Raw genomic sequence first — 20089 nt, forward strand, 5'->3', positions numbered from 1 at the left:
ATTTGAATAAAAAGATAGGGTGGTATCTAATATTTCCTTTAGGGAGTACTATACTCTGAGCTGTCACAACCGATTGCGTAAATAGAGGAGACTGAGGGATGTGATCCTAATCATATTGATGAAACATTCATCTGAAAGACCGAGTGCAACCAGAAGGGACTCACCAGGAATACAATTAAATCCTAATCTGGGGAGGAGGAATCCTCTGCAGGCTTTCCTCTAACCTGCCGCCCTCTCCCCCATTTTCATTTCACAGTCAGATAAAATGCAGCAGAGGAAGGGGAAATACAGGAGAGGTGGAGTGCTGTGTGATTTGCCTGCCCTGAAGGACTGCATAAACACAGGGAGCGCTGGGTGGAAAGGGGGTAAATCTACAGTTCTGATCCTGGTGAGTGAAAATAAAGGCCTAACTTTAGTCACAGGGGAAACTACCTGCCTGCAGAGGGTTTCCACCTGTGAGTGATGTTAATCAGGTGCAGGAAGTCTCTGCTTCTGGAGGAAGAATCCTTCTCACACCCTGGCTTTGACTGTTAGCTCAGTTCTAGACTGCAGAGCAAAATTGATTTTCCTATCTGTTGTGTGCTATTTAGTCTCCACCTGCAGCAGAGAACTGTTTGCTTGCTGACGTTTATTAGCAAAGGGGTTAACTTCCAAGCTGCTTTGACCAGTGCCCCTCAAAAGATGATCTGAGAAGATGGATGGGACAGGGCTTCAGATGATGTGGCTCTTGTAACAGCACAAAACTCCGTCTGACTGCTCTTCGTCCATCTTGCTTTTGGGGAAGGCATAGAGCAGGTGTGTTTTCCTAGTGCATGCCACTTTTTGGCATATACCACTAAAATGAATTAAAGTGATGAATACCTGAATTTGTATAAGGATGTTTAAAGCTTGAAAAGCAGCCTGTATTCTTCATCCTCTCACTATCAGACTTCTTTGAGTGTGTGAGACCCAAATCTGATCAGGTGTTTTTAGAGCTTTTCCAAAGTCACATGTCTTTTATCATCAAGCTCAGGCAAAAAGCAAAGTGATTTATTTCTTCCTGAAATGGTCTCCACAGAAAGAAAGACCGCCCCCTGCCGCGCCCCCCCCCAAAAAAAAGATTAGTTCTCTTTCTGTGGGGTGTTATGTCTGTAAATGAGGAAAGAATGTGTGGAGTGGGACATCCATTAACAAATCTGTATTAGGAGCTCCATGTAAGTCCATATTCTCTTCTGCTGAAGGATGAGCTCTGCAGTTTTACCAGGTATAGAAGGACTCTTGTGGATGAAGTAGGCACTGCTAAAGTATGGACCCCATAAAGTAGTATCATTTTAGCAGGTTTGAAAATGAAACTTCACATCAAGGTTCCTCTGAACTGTCATTTTATATGGCAGTACACAGTAGGAGGGCAAAGGGGTCCCTGGTTTTCTTGGGGCAGGGTTAGGTTTCTGTGGTGTGGGTAGGGCACACATCCTTAATCTTCATGGAGTAGTTACAGTTCCATTTGTCCACAAAGCAATGCAGTTTTTGTAAATTGCTTGGCATAGTTGCAAACTTCCTGTGGGGAAGAAAACAACCTTTATTATGAAACAATATGATTTGGTAATATATTAGAGTGTGCTTGTTTTTAGTGATAAGTTCTCAATATTCTCAACAGAAATTTTACTGCTTTCTCTCCTCACTTCCCATGGCAAGTAGAAATATTATAACATGAGATTCCTGCCCTGATGAAGGTATGATTTGAACAAGCAGACCTGTTAAACTGACACTGAAGAGGCTATGTCAATGCAAAGATGACTTTTGAGGAGCTATTCACAAGAGCATGTAAATTTTATCCTATCTCTTACTCCAGATAGGACAGACAAAGCCTCACCTGTGTAGCCAGGTGAGCCTTGATTAGCTTATTTGCCATTAACTTTGTGTTGTATACTGCAAGATTATGTTTAACCCAACTTTTCTGTTACTTCTTTCGGCAAAGGCAGGATTCAGCTCTGCTGCCTTTGTATTGCAGCTCCTTTGCAGCATTATTTGAGAGGAATTATCAGGTAAATTTATTGTTTTGAGGGAAAATATCTTTGATCCAGAAAAAAAAATTGGCAAAATATGTGACATTTGAGTACTCTTACTTTTACTCAGAAGAAAAATTAAATTCCTAAAGTTTGTGCCAGCAATGATCCTGAACAGCAGATGAATCTGCATCGTACATCTCTGTTTCAAATATGCAAGACATTTCTCTACTTCATCTGCTTAAATTATATGTGCATAACAAAACTCTGGAAATGCCTGCTGTTGGGATAGGGTAGAGAACATCAGGGTTATTTTTCAGACACAACAATTGTTTACTTCAGTTCACTGTGCAGCAGCAGAAATTCTCATGCTGGCACTGAGCAGAAAGAAGAAGTTGAGCTGAATGTAAGAATGAAAAACTTGTATATTCCTGCCAGGGGTGCTGGTGGGTGCTTTCAGCAGTTTAAGCAGCAGTATTTGTGATTGTGTTTTTTCCCCTTTCCATACCACCCCTCACCACACAATTACACATGGCAGTGAATGTCTGGGTGGTGACCTGGCCAGTTTATGTACTGAACTTCAAAAACATTTAAGCAGGCTGGTATAAACACTCTTGTCTGGAAAACGGTGAAAGGACTTTTGGATGAGGTGGAGATGCCACAGTGGTACAACAACAGCATTTAGGTATCTCTGGGCATATGGTGAAATGTAGATTTAGAGCACCTCTCGTACCCCAAAACAGCTGTCTATGGGCATCCACTTGTTCTACCATTTACCTTGTGGATCCTTCGTTGTTAGGTTTCTAGCAATTTCCTTATTCCAACCATGGGAAGAGAAAGCCATTCCTATAGGTATCAGCAAATATGAGCTCTCTGTTTGTGTTGTACCACAAAAAGCTTAATCATTGCATAGTCTAATGGAACATGTGTAATAGTCAGAATGTGGTTTCTGCTCTGTGCTTAACATGTGGGTTTCTTGTTTCTGACATTCCCACTGACTGAGAAGCCTTAGAAGAGGTGCCTTTCATTCTCCTGGAAATGGGGTGATATATTAGGAATTTCAGGGCAGTGTCTCTTGGGGCCACAGGAAGGATGCAAGGTGCTTTTCATTTCACATTTGGCTTGGAACAAGGGGTGGGTTTGGCTCTAGTACACTACACAAGAAATGAACAAACAAAAAATTGTGTAGTATTTCACCACGGACTTAAAAAAATAGATCCCACAACTATTGATGAGATTGTTCTGAGCTCTGGGGCAATGGCTGACTTCTGCTAGACTGGATTGTAGGTATTTTTGGTGCATAAGTGGTTAAGGTGCCTCCGTCTTCTTTAACTTGTATTTAGTCTCCATAGAGAAGCATGAAGGATACAAAATGAGACACAGTTTCATTTTAATGTTTTTTCAGCCTACCCTGGGACTGGAGATTAAAAAAACCCCAAAAACATAACAACAAAACCACAGATCCATTTTCTTGTTGGTAGGGTGTTCTCCAAACCAGGAGTTACAGGGAGAGCAAAAGCAGCAGGAAGACTGTTTCTCCACCCTATTCACATCCATCATGCTTGATCTGCATCATTCTGCACGCTGATATTTCATATTGTTCTGCTGAGAGGTGCTAATGGCTGCCCATCCTCTTTAAAGATCGCCGACATAAAGAGTGAAAAACCCTTTATAGAGAAGCTTAAAGATTGACCATAACTACACCTAGAAAAGATCCTGTTGGACAACAAGCAGATTAACTCTCTTCTGTCTTTCAATGTCCTCTATCATAAGAGCTACCGAGGTTAATAGGCCAAAGCTCTCAGGTATGGCATTGTAACTAAAAGCTCTCCTGTGGTGTGTCTTTACTGAAGAGTGAATCTGTGGGAGGGGGAATTGAGCTCATTTATGGTTTCTCTTACTGTGGGAAAGAGATATGGACCTATCTCTCTGTAGTATTTCCTTTCTAGGCTTGCCTTGCACATCCACTTCTTACCTTGCACCAGCTGTGGGGCTCATCCAATTTCTCTATGAGTCAGTTCATTTTACAGACTTGGCAGAAAACACATCCAGGAGAAAAGGACGATTGCATTCTGTTGGGTTCTTGGGTTGGCTCAACTAAGGCCTAACATGAACAGGGGCAGTGGAGGGGGCAGGATCTGGTTTTGGTGTAGCCTTACAGTGACTTATTTTGTGATACTGTGAATTATGAAATTGCAGATTTATAATTCAAAAAGACAAAATTCTCTCCTTCAGATTCAAAAGTGTTTTCCCAGGCTGTTGGGATAAATGTTTCATGCCTTTCTGTTCCTTTTGAGTGTCCAGAAAGAAATAACTGCAAAGTCACTCACTGCGCCATGGCTGTAGGAAATGGGGGGATCAGATAGGAAGAGATAACAGGGAACAGAGTAATGCAGCCTGTTTGACTTCCTGCATGCAGGAATGGGTTGTCTCATGCTTTGGGGTGGTTGTTCTTGAAGCCTGCTCTCACAGGCTTTCCTTTCCCTTCCTCAGCAGCCTTCCATGGGATCCTAACCAAGAACAACTCTGAACTAAGCTGAATTCTGCTCTGCAGTGTCAGTTTGTTACTGTATTGTCCTTCTCACTTCTCAGAGCTTTAGTCACAATCTTACAGCTGCCCTTTACATCTCACTGTAGGAAGTCCAGAAGACTCATCAGTCAGGTGCACAAAGAAATGACCATCAGCACAGACTGGAGGTGTGGGTTGTCTCTGCTCATCTATCTGCAGATATCAGGGTGGTTCTCTTGAGTACTAGTGGGGACCAGAGCTCTGGAGTACCAGCTCATGGAGCTTCCTTCAGCTTTCAAACAAAGGCTTCTCCTACTTCTCCTCTCAATCAGGAGGCCTGTAGCAGGCCCCTAGTACAAAGTCATCAGTGTTGGACTGTTCTCTGGCTCTCACCCATGTCTGGACCCACTTGTCACTTGTTCAAAACAAAGCAGTATGTCTTGCAGCCAGCCTTTGCATGGTCTCTAAATTATCCATATTCCTCACCTTCCCAGCATGTTTTTTCTCAAGAGCTTGTATTCATCCTTAGCAACAATACAGCCATGTGAGCTATCCTACTGTGATCCTATAATCCTTGTGAGATGCCACCAAGCAATCTCCTTTTTACATCTGTTTTCAGATTGCAGGTACTTTCTTGAGGTTCCTCTGGGATTTTTTCCCACAGTCCCTGGGATTTCTAATCCTCAGGGGTGAGTGCTGCCTTTTGGAGCTGCCTTTTCCTCACTCCTATCTCTCCCTGAGTGCCCACCCCTCTTTCAGCAGGGCCTTGTTCTTCACTCTTTCATCGAGTAAATGGGAGTATTAAAGGCATTTTAGTTTCTCGTTGCACTGGTTTGATTGCACTGCAGATGCTCCAGCAGCCCCTGAGTTTGTTACTGCTCTGAGCCTTCAGGGAGGCCTGCCTGAGGTGTCAGGCCTTAGCTCTGCATCACCTCGAGTTCCCGTGCTGGGAAGCTTGCTTTCTGGAGGCAGTGGTAGATGGAATAAGTCCTCACAGGGCCTGGCAGGCGGGTTTTGCATGGATGCTCTCTGAATTGGTGTGCTGGTGTTAGGGTGCTTCTGCTGTCTGTTGTGGGACCCAGTTCTGTCTGCTCAGCAGCAGCCTGCACAAGGATAGAGCCTGGATCAGCAGCAGGGAGTTCATGGGGTGGTTCAGTAGCAGAAAAAGGGAGGGCTGACTCTGGTGGGTGTACAAGGGAAAGAGAACACTTGGAAGCCTGGATCAGCATTGAAGGGCATGCACTGCTGAGCACTGGAAGCAGAGAAGAGGAAGGTACAGAAGGAAGATCTGAGATGACTGAGGGAGGTCAGTTGCAGAGCCAGGGTGAAGATGTGATAACTATCAAACAAAACCTGCTGAAAGAATGGAGCTGGAGTGTGTCCAGAAAAAGACAACAAAGATGGTGATGGGCCTGGAACACAAATTTTATGAGGGGCAACTGAGGAAGGTGTGGCTGTTTAGCCTCGAGAAAAGGAGGTTCAGGGAAACCTTATTGTTCTCTACAACTGCCTGAAAGGAGATTGTAGCTAGGTGTGGGGTCAGTCTCTTGTCCCACATAATGGGCAATAGGACTAGAGGAAAATGCTTCAAGTTGCACCAGAGGAAGTTTAGACTGGTCATTAGGAAAAATGTCTTTGCTGAGTGCTCAGGCATTGGAACAGGCTGCCCAGAGTAGAATCACTGTCCTGGAGCTATTCAGCAAATGCATAGACATGGCCATTGGGGATATTATTTAGTGGTGATCATGACAGTGGTGCATGGTTAATGGCTTAGACTTCATGATCTTAGAGGCTTTTTCCAACCACCCTCCAGGACTTTTCAAAACTGTACCTTTCAAGACTTAGCTGAAGAGTTTTCATCAAGGAAAATAATTTCATGAAAACATAGTGATTTATGTCAAGTGATTCTCTCACCTTTAAAATCTGATGTTAATTGCCCTTCAATCAGAATTACCATTTTATGGAATTATCTCTATAAACACTATTTCAGTTTTAAAGGAGAAGGGTTGGTGACTGCTAGAAAATCATGCTTAACCCTCAGTCACAGAATTATCACTCCCACAAGTATGTTTGATGCAGTAGGAATTTTGAATGATACTATTATTATTAATAAGCAAAACTCACCTTCAGTTTCTATTTTGCAACCGCGTGGAAAACTCATAGAATGTCATAAATCATTACAACCTCACCATCAGTTGTATTATAATATAGTATCAGAAAATTAGTATCAAGAAAATCCCTTCTTGAATCAATGCTTTAAATTGCTGAAAAGAATCAAAATTCTAAGGAGTGGTGCCAATCTGTCAGGTAAATAAGTGTATTTATTGTATTACCTGTACTGAAAATACCATTGAAGTTTCTATGCAATAGCCTGCTGCAGCAGTTGCTCCAAAACCCCATGTAATATAATTAATAAGACAGGAGTCCTGCTGTCTTTTAAACAGAAACATTCTGCTACCATGTTGGAATATGATAACCTTTCTTATGGGATTAGACAGGCTGAATTTAAACAGAAGGTTTTCACTCAGAATTTTTTCCAAAAGTGTCTGAAATGTTTCAGATCAAATAACTTTGAATGTTTTGTACTGTTGTAGATTTTTTTGAGGCAGAGTCTCGTTTTATGACCTCAGCCTACAACTGTAAAAGTATATTTAACTTGCTGTCTTCTGACAGCACTCATGAGCAAATGTAATCTTGGGTTCACTGCTGTTTATTAAGTTCAGCATTATATGAGAGCAAAACTTTCACTGAAATGGATCAGTAGGAGCTGGCTCATTGGTTCCTGTGTCAGCTTTCCATGTAATATTCTGTCACTTTTGACCACTTCCATTTCAAATGAGAATTTCCCTATTTGTTTCTTGTACAGTCCTGACAATCTGTTGCTTTTTTCTGTGGATCACACAAAATCATTGAGCTGCTGAGCTCTGAAGCTGGTTCATGCTTTTCTTGGAGTTGTTTCTGAGTAAGACAGGTATCTTCCTTGCCTGTGCTCCTGATGTCCAACAAAGTAGGACATAAATCCCTAAGTAAGAGTGTAGGTCTGCAGAGGGTGTAGGGCTCTGGCATAGAAAAAATAGAACTGACTGCAGCAAAAATCAAGTGGTCAGCACTTCCCAGGGACAGGCCCTTGAGCTGTAGCTTTTAAATGCTAAATCAGAGCTTCTTGCTTATTTCCACTAAATGAAGTCCAGTTCTGCAGCATAAAGCCCAGCACAGAGTCACATCAGGAAGAAGTGGGAAGGAGTTGCATATGAATTTTCTTTCCTAGTGCAGGATCTAGGTCCCTGTTGCATTCCATTTATCCATGTCTGTTCTTGAAGCTGATTTCCTTTCAGCACTTGAGCTGGACATTTCCAGACCCATCAGGAGTTGCTGCCTCTGTGTGTTTGCCACTGCTGAAGATGTTCCAACTTGCTTTGTTTCATGTTCTACTCTGTAATTTGTTGTTAGCAATCTCCAAATGGTGGAGCTGTTCCTAAATTTTAAGAATTACTGTGTCAGTTAAAACAAGACAGCCCTAGGAGGAAGACCTCCCAGAATGGAGAAAGGTTCCAGGTGTCAGCCTTGAGGGATATGCCTGACTTCCATGAACATAACAGTCTCCATTTCCAGCTTCCATGCAGTAACCCATACAAGGTTTACAGACCTGTTCTCTGGGCTTGCAACTCTCCAGCATTTCTGATTGCAAATGTAATACTTGTCACAGCCAACAGAGTAGGTTTTTCTGCTTATGGAACTTTTGGAATGCTCCTGAACACGCAAAGGGTGTGTACACGCATAACGATCTAGCATGGAGTCTTTCACATGCAGCTTGGGAAAGGCAAAGGAGTGTGGTTAGGAGAAAGACAGAGCAGGATACAAGTCAGACAACTTTTCCCAGAGAAGTAGGGATGTTTCTGGAATTGTTGGCTGGAATCAGAGACTTTCCAAAGGTAGGGTGCCTTCAGACTTGCCAAGAGAGACAGGGTCACAAAGGCCTAGGTATGGCAGTCTACACATTGATAAGTCATGCTTACCAGTAGAAGTAGCAGTAGAAGAAATCTCACCGAGTGCCATTTATTTGTGCATCACTATTGAAGTTAATATGAGTAGAACATGCTGAATTTGGCCCTAGGTTAGTAACACAAAATTGTAGCTCTTTAAAATGGATCTGAACAGAGAGCTATGGTCCAGTGTTGCATTGGCTCTGAGAGTTGTTGGTTAGAGGGGATTTGGGATTTTTGTTCTGGCAGGTTTTATTTAGGTGTGGGGGATGGTTGGTGGAAGAACAGCATGATTATTTTTCCTACAAATCTAGTAAGAGAAGAATTAGCCTTGAACAGGAGGAAAAAAATCTGTTCATTTAGATGTTACCTGAGGCGCTGCCTTATTCCTCTTAAAAATAGAGCTTTCATGTGTTATATTGCATAGTAGGCCCCCCAAAAGATGCCTATCTTTTGCCTGGGGTGAGCAACTCCTGAGATTTCTTTAGTCAGGCTAGTACATTAACACCTTAGATTTAGGTAGCGCAAGGCTACAAGCAAATATCTTTGGATGACAGAAGCAAATCAGACACTGCTTTTGTATGTCACAAGGGATTATTCTGTTTTAGTGCTATGCCCTTTGGCTTTACAAATGCACCTGTAGTGCTCCTGTGGTTAGTGCAAAGGATCTTGGTAGAATTAATTTACTATAGTTGTTTTGTCTTTGTACATAGCAAATGCTAGAACTGGCTATACACAAACAGCTTTTCAAACCTTACCTGTATTTTTTGCAGTAGTTCAGAGGGAAGCCTTCTGTTCTTTAATGCTACCACTGAATGCAGCAAAGTACTTTTACATTCACAAAAGGTGATCTCTGTGGAAGTAGGAAAGATTTATGGCTGTGTCTGAGCACAAGAAAGGCGGGAGATGATTTCTAGGGAATCTAGGGGTGGTTCACCAGATACAGGTTTCAGCTGTGCCTTTGCTGAGAATTAAAAAAATTCTCATCTGCTTCCATGTCATCTGCTGTGTTATTTTTCTATTGAAACAAAGGGCTCTGAGAGCTCATGCAGTTTATGTGGCACTGTCACCATACAGAAATAACTATTATCTGACATTTTGGGAACAGGGATACTGGTCTATGAAATGCTGTGGCAAATAATGATCACTTTGAATCTTCTGAAGATATGGAGGGAGATGAACGTTTATAGTATCAATAAAGTTTGTACCCATATCCCCTAATTCCCAGTTTATTAGCTACAGAGAGGATTTAGACTAAAAAAGTCTGCAATTCTATTTCTAAGACTGTTTTGTGCTTGAGGTTTTTGGTTGGTTTTTATATGGCATAAAGATGGTATCGCCTGTTTTGTTATTAGGTGAAGTGCTGGGCACTAGCTGTGCTTTTTGTTGTGCATCACAACAACAGCAGAAGACAAAAGTGTAAAAGCAAAGAAGACACAACAGGAAAGAGAGAGGCTATGACTTGCAAGACTAGGTGGCTTTCTAAATGTCTTGCTAATAAATTCAGCATATGAATTTATTAGATGTTCTGAGACCTGGCAAATTTTAATTGATATCAGCTACTGAAGCCATGGGTTTTTAAGCTGCCTTTTTTAATCTGAGTCTGCTAGGATAAGACAGCATAAAGAAGCCTTGCCTAAGACAGGCTGGTGAGCTGTGGGTTTTTTCAGTAACGTAGGGTTGAAAAAAGTGTGGTAGAGAAAGAGAGGGAGATACAGGAAAAGTGTTAAGAGCAGGAAAATACTTGGAAGTTTTGTGCTTTGAGCGTTAGCATTTGGAAGCTGCAGCAACCTAGGCTGAAGGCCTAATGTGGTTTGCTGGCTCGTCTCTCAGGATCAGTGTGGTTAGGAGTTCTTGTGTGCCAAGGTGGGGCATAGGAACATAGAGATTATGTGGCATTAGGCCAAGAGTCTGCCTTGAGCAAAAAATTGTCCCTAGAGCAGGTAATACAGTGTAAGAGTAAGACAGATTCTGGAGTGATAGCTCTCCTGAGAGCTTCCAGATGCCAGCTTTAAGGATTCCCTGTACTCTTTCTGTACTATAATGCTTAATACTTCCTTGATGTGGTTTAGTCCTGGTTCCCTATAAGAACCCCTTAAATTCTACAGTTTTGCATTGCAATAATTTGGTTGCAGATTTCCCCACTGGAAACTTCAATCTATGTTGCTGAGATTTATTCTTTTCAAGCCACTTCTGTTAGTCATCAGTGCCAAAGGAAAAGCACTCTAAAAGCACGAGTGGGTGTCTCTGTTTGAAAAGACAGGTGTCTGCTAAGGAAGGCAAGAGCCTCCCTTGAAATGGAAAATATAAACCCCCTCCTTCAGAATTATTATAGTTTTGAAATTAAAGGGCTCTAAGGCAAAGATATGGCAGTAGGAATAACAGTTCTTTACTAGTATGTATAAATAAAAAAGAAAAAATTAAAAAACCCAAAACCAAAGCAAAACAAAAAGAAACCCCTACAACTTAATAGGAAATGGGCTGATGTAATTTTATGATGTAATTTTATCAGTCATGCAGTGAGACTCAATGGCCCATTAACAGCAGATATCCTCCTGAAGGGACAAGGTCATGGAAGAGATAAAGAACACTGCCCCATCAGCTTTTGACAGATGGTAATAGAATACATACTTTTGGTTACATTTTGCATTGCAACCTAAAACAGTGGGATTTGCTTATGTCTTACTCTTTGATATACCTTGTGGTTGGCTTTAGATATTATTTTAATGTTTTAATTTTTCCCATCCTAAATTTTTTTTTTCCTAAATAGCCTACATGTCCACTGAGTGCTTGAGTCAAACCAGAAGATAAATACAATTCCATGTGACAGACTTCTTTGTTTCTAGAGCTACAAACATTTGAGGTACTGAGATAGGACATCAGTATTTCAGCTTTTTGCTATTCGTTATTCATTATTATAAACGTAACTGAATATATTAAGTGGAGAGCCTAAAGTTATCTAACTGTGACAGACATCTTGTGTTAGTGGTAGACTGATATTTTGGGGTATATCGTGCTTATTACTTGTATCTGAATTAGTGGAAGCTCTGAATGCTCTAATCCTGAAGACAGAATATTTATTTGGAAGCATAAAGAGGCCTGAGGATTTACAGATACACAGACACTCTAATACTACCCTTCACCTGAATCTGCCATGAGCTCTTTTTAGGTTGTCCCACGAACGAATATCTAGGTTTCTCTTTGCTAATATAAATATTCACATTATAGCAAACACAGATTGTTTTCTTTCCTAGCATAAACTGGGATTTAAAATTCTTTTAAAAGAAGCTTTTAATATTTCCCCTGACTTCAAATCCCTGGGGATGGAGGTAAAATTTTATTCAAACTTGGTACTGGGATAAACTTTGCAGGGTATATTTTACCCCAGAGTGACACATTCTGCCTGTCTGTGCAGGGTGTACCAGCGCAGCACCCGAGCCTACAGCGCTGTGGCTGCTGCCAGCCTGGCTGAGAGAAGACTCTTCACTCAGGGAGGAGTTGTTTAAAGCCTGGCTCTGCTCGGATGAACAAGCTGCTGGGCGGAGGAGCCGTGCCCTGATGTGTGTGGCTACAGTGCCCTCTTGTGCGAGTGAGCGCTGGTGAGCAGCGGCTGGTTCCAGAGGTGTCTCCACAACACCTGGCCCCTGGAGAAGGAAGGAAACGGAGCACAAAATCCTCTTCTGGCTGTGACTTTTTGCAGCTGTGTTTTGACCAGCTATTTGTTTGGTTGTGTGGTACAATGCAAATATGAGGACAGCCCTTGGGCTTTTGCAGCTTAAAATGTGCTTTATATTCTGCTATTACTTTGGCATCAGCTGGAAAATGAACATTTACTATTTCTGATGAGGTGATGCCCACAGGACCTGTTATGGAGAGGAGCTCCCAGATATGCTAGATTCTGTCTCCACATTCATAGGCTGGGTCTTTGAAGTGTGGAACTTCAACTTGATAGCAAAAAAATCAGTGATCAAAACTGGTTTCCTCCTTTCTCTACCTCAAACTTGTCAGCTGCACTTCATCTGCCTCTGAAATTAGGGAGATTGAGTTAACACGTTTTGATTGGAAAAAAGAAGAAAACTTCAAGGGAAGAAAGGGCACAGTGATCAGGACTAAGTGAGCAGGACAGACCCAGGAGGGTTTTGACACATTATAGTTTGAAAATGGCAAAGCAAAAATCTGCTGTGACTGCACTGTTTCAAGATTACAAGGCAAGAAAAATACCTGCCTATGCAAATAAGTTCAGCTGTGACAGAAAATTTAGGAATGTGTCCCACTCATTTGATAAAATGCCTTTTGATCATTCTAAAAATATAGCTACCCTTTTGGGAGTATAATTCATGACAAAATTGTAGGGAGAATAAGTGACAGATAAGGAAGAAAATTATCATTGTAATACCAAGTCCTGAGCTGTGTAAACAAGAATGTTAACATTAAAAAGAAACATTCAAACCTAGTTCCTCAATAGAGGCCATTGGATTGTACAAATCAAATTTTAGAAAAAATAGGACTTGGCACAGGTTGAAATGCAAACCAACTGAGTTGCACAGAAAGCGACAGAGAAATGGGAAAGAGGGGAAGGATGTTATCCTGACTAGAAAATAGATACAGAGTGCCAGAGCATCTGTATGAAAAAATCCAGGAGCAGAATTCAGCTACTAAAATGCTGTCATCCTGTCTTCCAGTCCTTCTGGCATGTCCCATCATCTGCCTCCCTGGGCACTATGATTGCACCTGCAGGTACCACAACCAGCCCTTAAGGTGGGTAATGTGAGATTTGGCTGGAAGTGCCATTTCTTCTCACTTACTGAAGCACACAAAATTCTTCTAGGTTAGGACCCTGTCACAGAAGGGAAGTGAGTATGCCATAAAACCAGTTAATTCATTTTGGTTTAATAAAGATAGGCTTTGTTTATTTCTCAAATGCAAGACATTAATTCAGTTAATAATTATCTTAATTATCAAAAAATTACCTTTGACCTGGGATCCTATTAATTAAATGCCGGAGCTGCCCAGCAACATGAAAATGTAAGAATGAATTTGTTATACTCCATACCTACTGGATTGTATTTTTCCACCCCAAGTACCCTATGTAGACACAAGATATTGGCAAAGCCCCTGCCTGCTGAGGGTTGTCCTGAAGACCAGACTTATTTGTGCAGTGCAAAGGTGTAAGGGGTGACTTGAACTCTGATTCTCCTGGGATACTGCTTAGACTGAAATGCCTTCCTACCAGGACAATTAACTCTGCAATACATCCATTTTTTTATTTTTTTTGGCAGGTGAATAAGGTCTTGTCACATATTTTCAGCTGTAGTCTTTTCTTCTAAGAATGTGGCTGTAAGCTTACTTATAAGGGTTTTCAAGAAGTTTCAGCATGTCTGAGGTATTTGCCACTTGGCAGGTCAATTTTAACACTGCTGAAAAATTTTCAGATTTCAAGTGCAGGATCATCAGTGCCTACGTGGACATACGGATTTCTGGTTGAAGTCAGAGCACCATTAAGTGCAGCAGCCTTTGCCTTCCACAGAAACCAAGTGACCAGCCATGTTGTCCATTTTGTTCTTCAGGACTGATGCTGACTACTGCTGGAACAGGAAGGAACACAGCAGAATCCCAGAGCTCCTGTCCTGCACAGGAATAAAAAAACACCCAGAATCTCTTGATCCCAGCCAGACAATGAGTCCATACTTTTACTTCCCTGCCTGGGCTGCCATGGACTAAGCAGTCTCTCTGAGCACTCTGCAGGTCTGTGGGAGCACAGCTCGTAGTCAGCTCTGGAGGAGCCCAGCTCTAGCAGTGAGCAGACACCTTTGCCTGTGAAGAAGACTCCTGCCAGGTGATGTAAAAGCATGGCTGAATAATGGCACAGCAATAGGTACTGCTCAGGGAGGTGAGCTATCAGTCCCCAGAAAGTTGCAGAATATGATTTCAGGCACACTGTGCACCTGTGAAAGTGGATAAAAGAGTGTTAGGTCACCTTAGATCCATCCACTGATGTTCCATGCCCCATCTACTCCATCCGAGTACCAAGGTGGAGGATCACATCTACAGGGAAGTCATCTTCAGACATGGATGAACAGTTTTGCAGGTCTTGGGACATGTCCAGTGATGGTGATGACAATCTTTCAAGTAACCCTGTGTTTGTGCAGGAGCACCTGTGCACAGTTATTTACCGGCACAAAAAAGCAGAGGCTATAATGTAAGTGGTCCTGAAGTTCATCTCTTGGCACAAGTAGTTTTTTGAGTTCTGGCCATTAATAGTTTCCTTTTGGCAGTGTGCCCAATAATATGGGCATCCAATAATGGATAAACTGCAATACCCAGAGGGAATGAACTTGAGGATTCAAGAGTGAGGTACAAGTTAGCTTTCAGTCAAGAGTGAGTGGCTGCTGGAAGAGATAGGGCTTTTCTTTCGCAGTAAGTGAATGGTACCTACAAACCATGTATTTACAATTGTTCTACTCCTGCAGCTTTGCAGGGAGGAAAGACTGGTCACTCTCACTCATTTGGACTGGCCGGTTCTTTATTTGCAAGGAGACTGTTTTAACAAGGTTATTCTATTTAAATGAAGTGATATGTTTGTATCAGGCTGAAGGGACTCCAGAGTCTATTTAATATGCATTCATCTTTGGGTATGGGAATACACGATATATGATGGAACTGTTGAAGCAGGGTTTTGGCATTTATTAAGGCAAAAAATAATTGGTAATATACAGGAATGGGACAAGACAGCAATGACAAATGTGATATTCACAGTTTATAGAGAGTGACAATATTAGAAGAAGATTTGATATTCCCAGAGGTGAGATACAGATGTGCCTTTTAGTGGTGAGTTTCACGAGGAAAGGAAGGCATACATCATGTTATCATGTCAGTGCTTAGTCTTCACTGTACCAGCATTTGCTTTCCCTCAAAGACTTAGGTTTATGCAGGATTAGTACTGTTCCCTTGGTAGATGAAATGTTCTGTAGCACTGAATAAAGTTGATATTCAGGATTTGAAAAAACAGTTTATTTTCACTCCAAGGAAGATAACATATAATGTGAAAAAGTGCTGTTTGTGTACAAAAAATATAAAAAGCGTCCTTTTGGAAATATATTTGGATTCTCTTTTGTATTCACCATTTAAAACAGCAGAGGGCAGGTTTTAACCACAAAACCTGTTTGCTCACTTGAGCGAATCCAATGGGACATTCATCAGGCTTGTCCAGTCTTTTCCAGAAAAAAACAAAAAAACAAAACAATCTTATTCTGTGGTAATTTTCCCTGAAAATGATGTCTTTTTTTTTCTGTTTGGTTTGGTTTTTTGGGTTTTTTTAAGAACAAAATAAAAAAAAATAGATGGAATCCTACTGGTAACCTTGCTAAAAATCTAGTCCCCAAATGTTCCTCTTGTTTTCTGAAACTGTTGTGAAATTGCCAGTGGTTCATTTCTCTGAGTGCAATTCTTCCCTGTTTCTATCACAGTAGGAATATTTAAGATGTTTTCAGTATCGGCTTCGTGTGAGGAGAACCATGTAATACACTTACTGTTGCACAGACATGACATGGTGGTGTTCTGTTACAGTTATACAGCATAAAATGCTGTTGTACCAGCAAAACACAAATATAATTAAGGCCTGGAGGCTAAAAATTATAAAAAAAAATGGTATAATCCTGGCAAGCAGAACACTGAGGAAAAAAAAATCAGGTGGTTACATCACAGCAACAAGCCCCAGCAGAGTTAACCACATGCCTATGTTTGTGTAATTTGTCTCAATGCCATTTTGGTTTCAAAGTGACATGTTGTGGCAGTGTCAGAACAGAGTGCTCTGAAACAAAGGAGGTGAACGGTTTTCTAATCCGTGTGTCATCCCTAGGAATCTTGTTCTTTCTGCTGCAACTACTTCACCTTGTGTTGCCTGTGTGTGAATCAACAGGACAATTTGAACTCATCATTGGATGCTCCAGCTTCTGCTTCCTTAGTGCCTCATTGCTGGATTTTACTTTTTTTTTTTTTTTTTCCATTTTCCCTTTGCATGCTGTGTCCCTAAATGACATTTTGATGAAAACACACATATTTTGCAGGTATTTGTACCCATTAGCCAGTGTTGCTGTTCACTTTCCTATCTGCTATACAAATTCACACTAAATGCTCTTAAAACATTTTTTCTTTTTTGCTACGCTTTTCATCCACTGTCCGAGATTTGTGTCATTTTGCAAGGTATGGACTAACACAATATGTTGTCATCGTAATCTAATGTTTTGACAATCACAACACAAGTGTAGCCTGCTGCCAGCAAGCTGTGCACTGCTGAGTTAGAAGCCTTTTTTGTCAGTGTTATCCAGGATAATGCCTTCTCCTCACCTTCAAGGTAGTTTTGTAGATTCGTGTTGTCTGCTCATTAGAGGGTGGCAGCATTTTCCTCTGCATTTGGAAATCGGCTTTCACTCCTTCCAAGTTAATATTATTGTCTGGATGATTCAGTAGCAGCTGAAGAGAGAACTTCAACAAGACAGAAAGTGAAATGTTAGTAAAGCCTCAGCCTCCAATGTGTCACTGGTGTGGCCAATACTGAACCCAGGTCTCCAGACGTGGAAAACTGGCCCAAGGGACAGATACCTCTTCTAACTCCCATCACATCCCTAATAGTTACTAGGGCAGAATAATGTTTCATGACCTTTGGGTTGTACCATTACCATAACATCATATAGCTCTGTGAGCTTTGCAAAGGTCATTGTGGAAAAGAAAATATTGCCTGCTGTGATCCATACCTTCAGACACAAAGGAAAAGAAATATCTTAATAAATGTAGTGATATTTGCACTATAGGGCACAGTGCAAGGGTCACAAACCATTATTCTGCACTAGTAATAATGTCACTATTTTATTCTTGCCCAGTGGTTACTGTATGACATTTGTGCTTGCAGGGAAATTCCTGTGAATATCAGTAACTTAAAATACATTGCCTGGAGGGCCTCCTCTTCTCCCATTGAAATCAATTAAGTCAATTTGCCATTTGCTTACTGGTATCTGGGCACAGGACTGACCCAGCATTCCTCGTGATCAAAACTGAAATAGTTTAAAGTGCATTTGGCGTCTTGTTTTCTTTTTCCATTAAAAAGTATTTGTTCATTGGACCCCCAATGAAATATGTTTCTTAAAAGATTGTAACAGATAATTTTATCATATCCATGGGAATTGCCATTACTGTATGTGTAGAAGACAGATTATATGATGAGTTTTTTATAAAAAAATAGTTCAAGTCCTAGGTACTTGTGTGATGATTTATGACCTGGGAGAGAGATGTTACCCAATATTTCTCCACTGCATTCTTATGTGATAGCTAAACGACTGTTTCCTCTGTTTCGCCTACAAAGAAATATATTAATTCAGATTTTTCAGCATGATATGGCTGGAATGATATAACTGAAACTACAGAATTCTTAATAATATGGCCTGAATTCTTCAGGTGTGGAAGTTGCTGGTTTTGTCTGACAGATTCTTGTTATTATTCTAGTAGAACTGGCAGCCCTGAATCTGATTTTTTTTTTTTTTTGGTAAGCCAAAATATGTCAGCCTTTATCCATCCCTATTCATAATTCAGGTTATGAATTATGACTGAGCTCTCAAAGGAACTGGTGCACAGTTTGTATGCAACTGTGGCTCATGTTGGTATTGGTTTTGTCTAGAAAAACACCTTAGCAATCAATAAGTTTAATGTACCTCTGGTAATAAGTCTGAGAAGAAGTCCACTCCTCATGTGTGAAGAAGCCTATCTGACAGAAAGGAGCTATTTGAGAGCTCAGTCAGTGGCAGGATCATTTAATTAATTGCTCTGGATAACGAGGTGCCTGCCTGTAGTCTGGCTCCACCATGGACGAGGTGATGTACGTTTCCTTCCCCAGCCTCAGTATGTGTCTGTAGCAGAGAAAAACACAACTCCAGCTCTGAGGGAAGTGCATGGGTGGTTATTTTTCAAGAGCTTGTGGTGACTAAAACTGTCCCCAGCTGCAAGGGAGGGATCATGTTTACAATCTGAGGAAGCAGGCAGCATTGTATCATCCTGATTGCTTCTCAAACCTGCTGCAGCCAGGCTTGTGACAGAGGAAGGTTTTTGGTGCAGAGCATCATGAGGGTGGAAGAGGGGCCCTTGTAGATCAGGTGCATCCTTACAGTAAGGACTTTGTTGAACCTGGAAACACAGTAAGTGGGATCTAGTGGAAAAAGAGCTGTCACCTCTTTGTGATCCACCAAGCTCACCTCAGCTGTCACACCAGCCTGAACATGAAACATGAACATGAAGTTTAACCCTGGCTCCAAACAAAGGTGAAGTGGGAACCACTCATGTGAATCATGTCTAGTGCACGAGACAGAGCAAAGTCAGTATTCAGGGCTGACACTCAAGGTGCGCTCCACAGAGCTGGGGAAAGATTGGGTCTGCTTCTCCACGGCCTTGTCACTGAACGGCACAGACTGATCCTGTCTTTGTTTTCCTGCTCCTTTTCCAGGCCAGGAGAGCAGACGGCTTTGCACAGTCTGTAGGCAGCTGAGTACAATTTTTCCTGTGGGTGGTAGTGTTTAGAAAGTGTCCCGCCTTGCCACTTTCAGATTGTTATCACCCTTCCCTGATGGGATTAGGAGCCTGGCTTCACAGGCATTGCCTGATCCAGCTGGCGTTCACAGGGATGAGGTGAGTAGTGGTGAGAAAACAGGATGGGTGATGACTGTGTAGCTGTGCTGGTAAACTTTGCCTGGGGGAGGGGACTGAGGGGAAGACATGGGAACAGAGGAAAAAGTTATAATTCTCACCCATAGAAGGAATTCCTTTAACATTTGAAGGAAATTATCAGGGAGCAGACATCAGTCATGCTTTTCTGACTCATTGTCCTGTTTTCAGACAGCACCCCCCTCCAATCTCCTGCCTGTAGCACTGCTGTCCCAAATTATTTCTGTAAAAAGTTATCACAAGAATTTCCCCCTTGCAAAAATATAATTTAAGTATTAACGTTGTAATATGTGAAGTTTTGCAATGTGCTGAAATAATTGAGAAAATTAACTTTCCTTTTTTTTTAAAAAAAGCAACAACATTCATGTAATCTAAAACCTGGGTGATTTTAGATGCTCTTATGAGCTCTTGACTTCTTTAAGTAGTCTGCTCTTTGCTTCCAGATGATCCTAACACAGGGTGCCTTCAGAGGGACACAAAGTACAGTTTGGTCTTATAATGAATGGTTAAATGACTTATTCTTCTCCCTAGCTTTGGAAGGAGGATGATCTGAAGAAGAATTTTCAATGTCAGTGGCATCCACAAAAAAACAGGAAGAGTGGTCTGTGAGGTACAAACCTGTGTGTATATTCTTTTACATCTGCTTCCCAATTTTGTTACCAGTATGCTGTTTGGGAGTAGAGAGGGGCAGGCAACTGCCCCTTTCCAAGTCTCTTTCATCCAGTAGAGACCAGAGGTGAAAGGCTGATTTAACTTTGCAGTATCCTCATGGAAATTGCTGTAAGGACTGATTTTGCCACTGGTACTTTTGAAAGCTTGACTTAGTCTTCAGCAGCAGCCACAAACACTTTCACTTCTGGGTCCAGAGTTTTAAGGATCAGCTTAGTCAGCAATAGAAACCCAGT

This window comes from Pseudopodoces humilis, chromosome 1 (assembly GCF_049639895.1).
Source record: "Pseudopodoces humilis isolate 2021_Gansu_Grassland_sample_001 chromosome 1, ASM4963989v1, whole genome shotgun sequence".
Taxonomy (NCBI): domain Eukaryota; kingdom Metazoa; phylum Chordata; class Aves; order Passeriformes; family Paridae; genus Pseudopodoces; species Pseudopodoces humilis.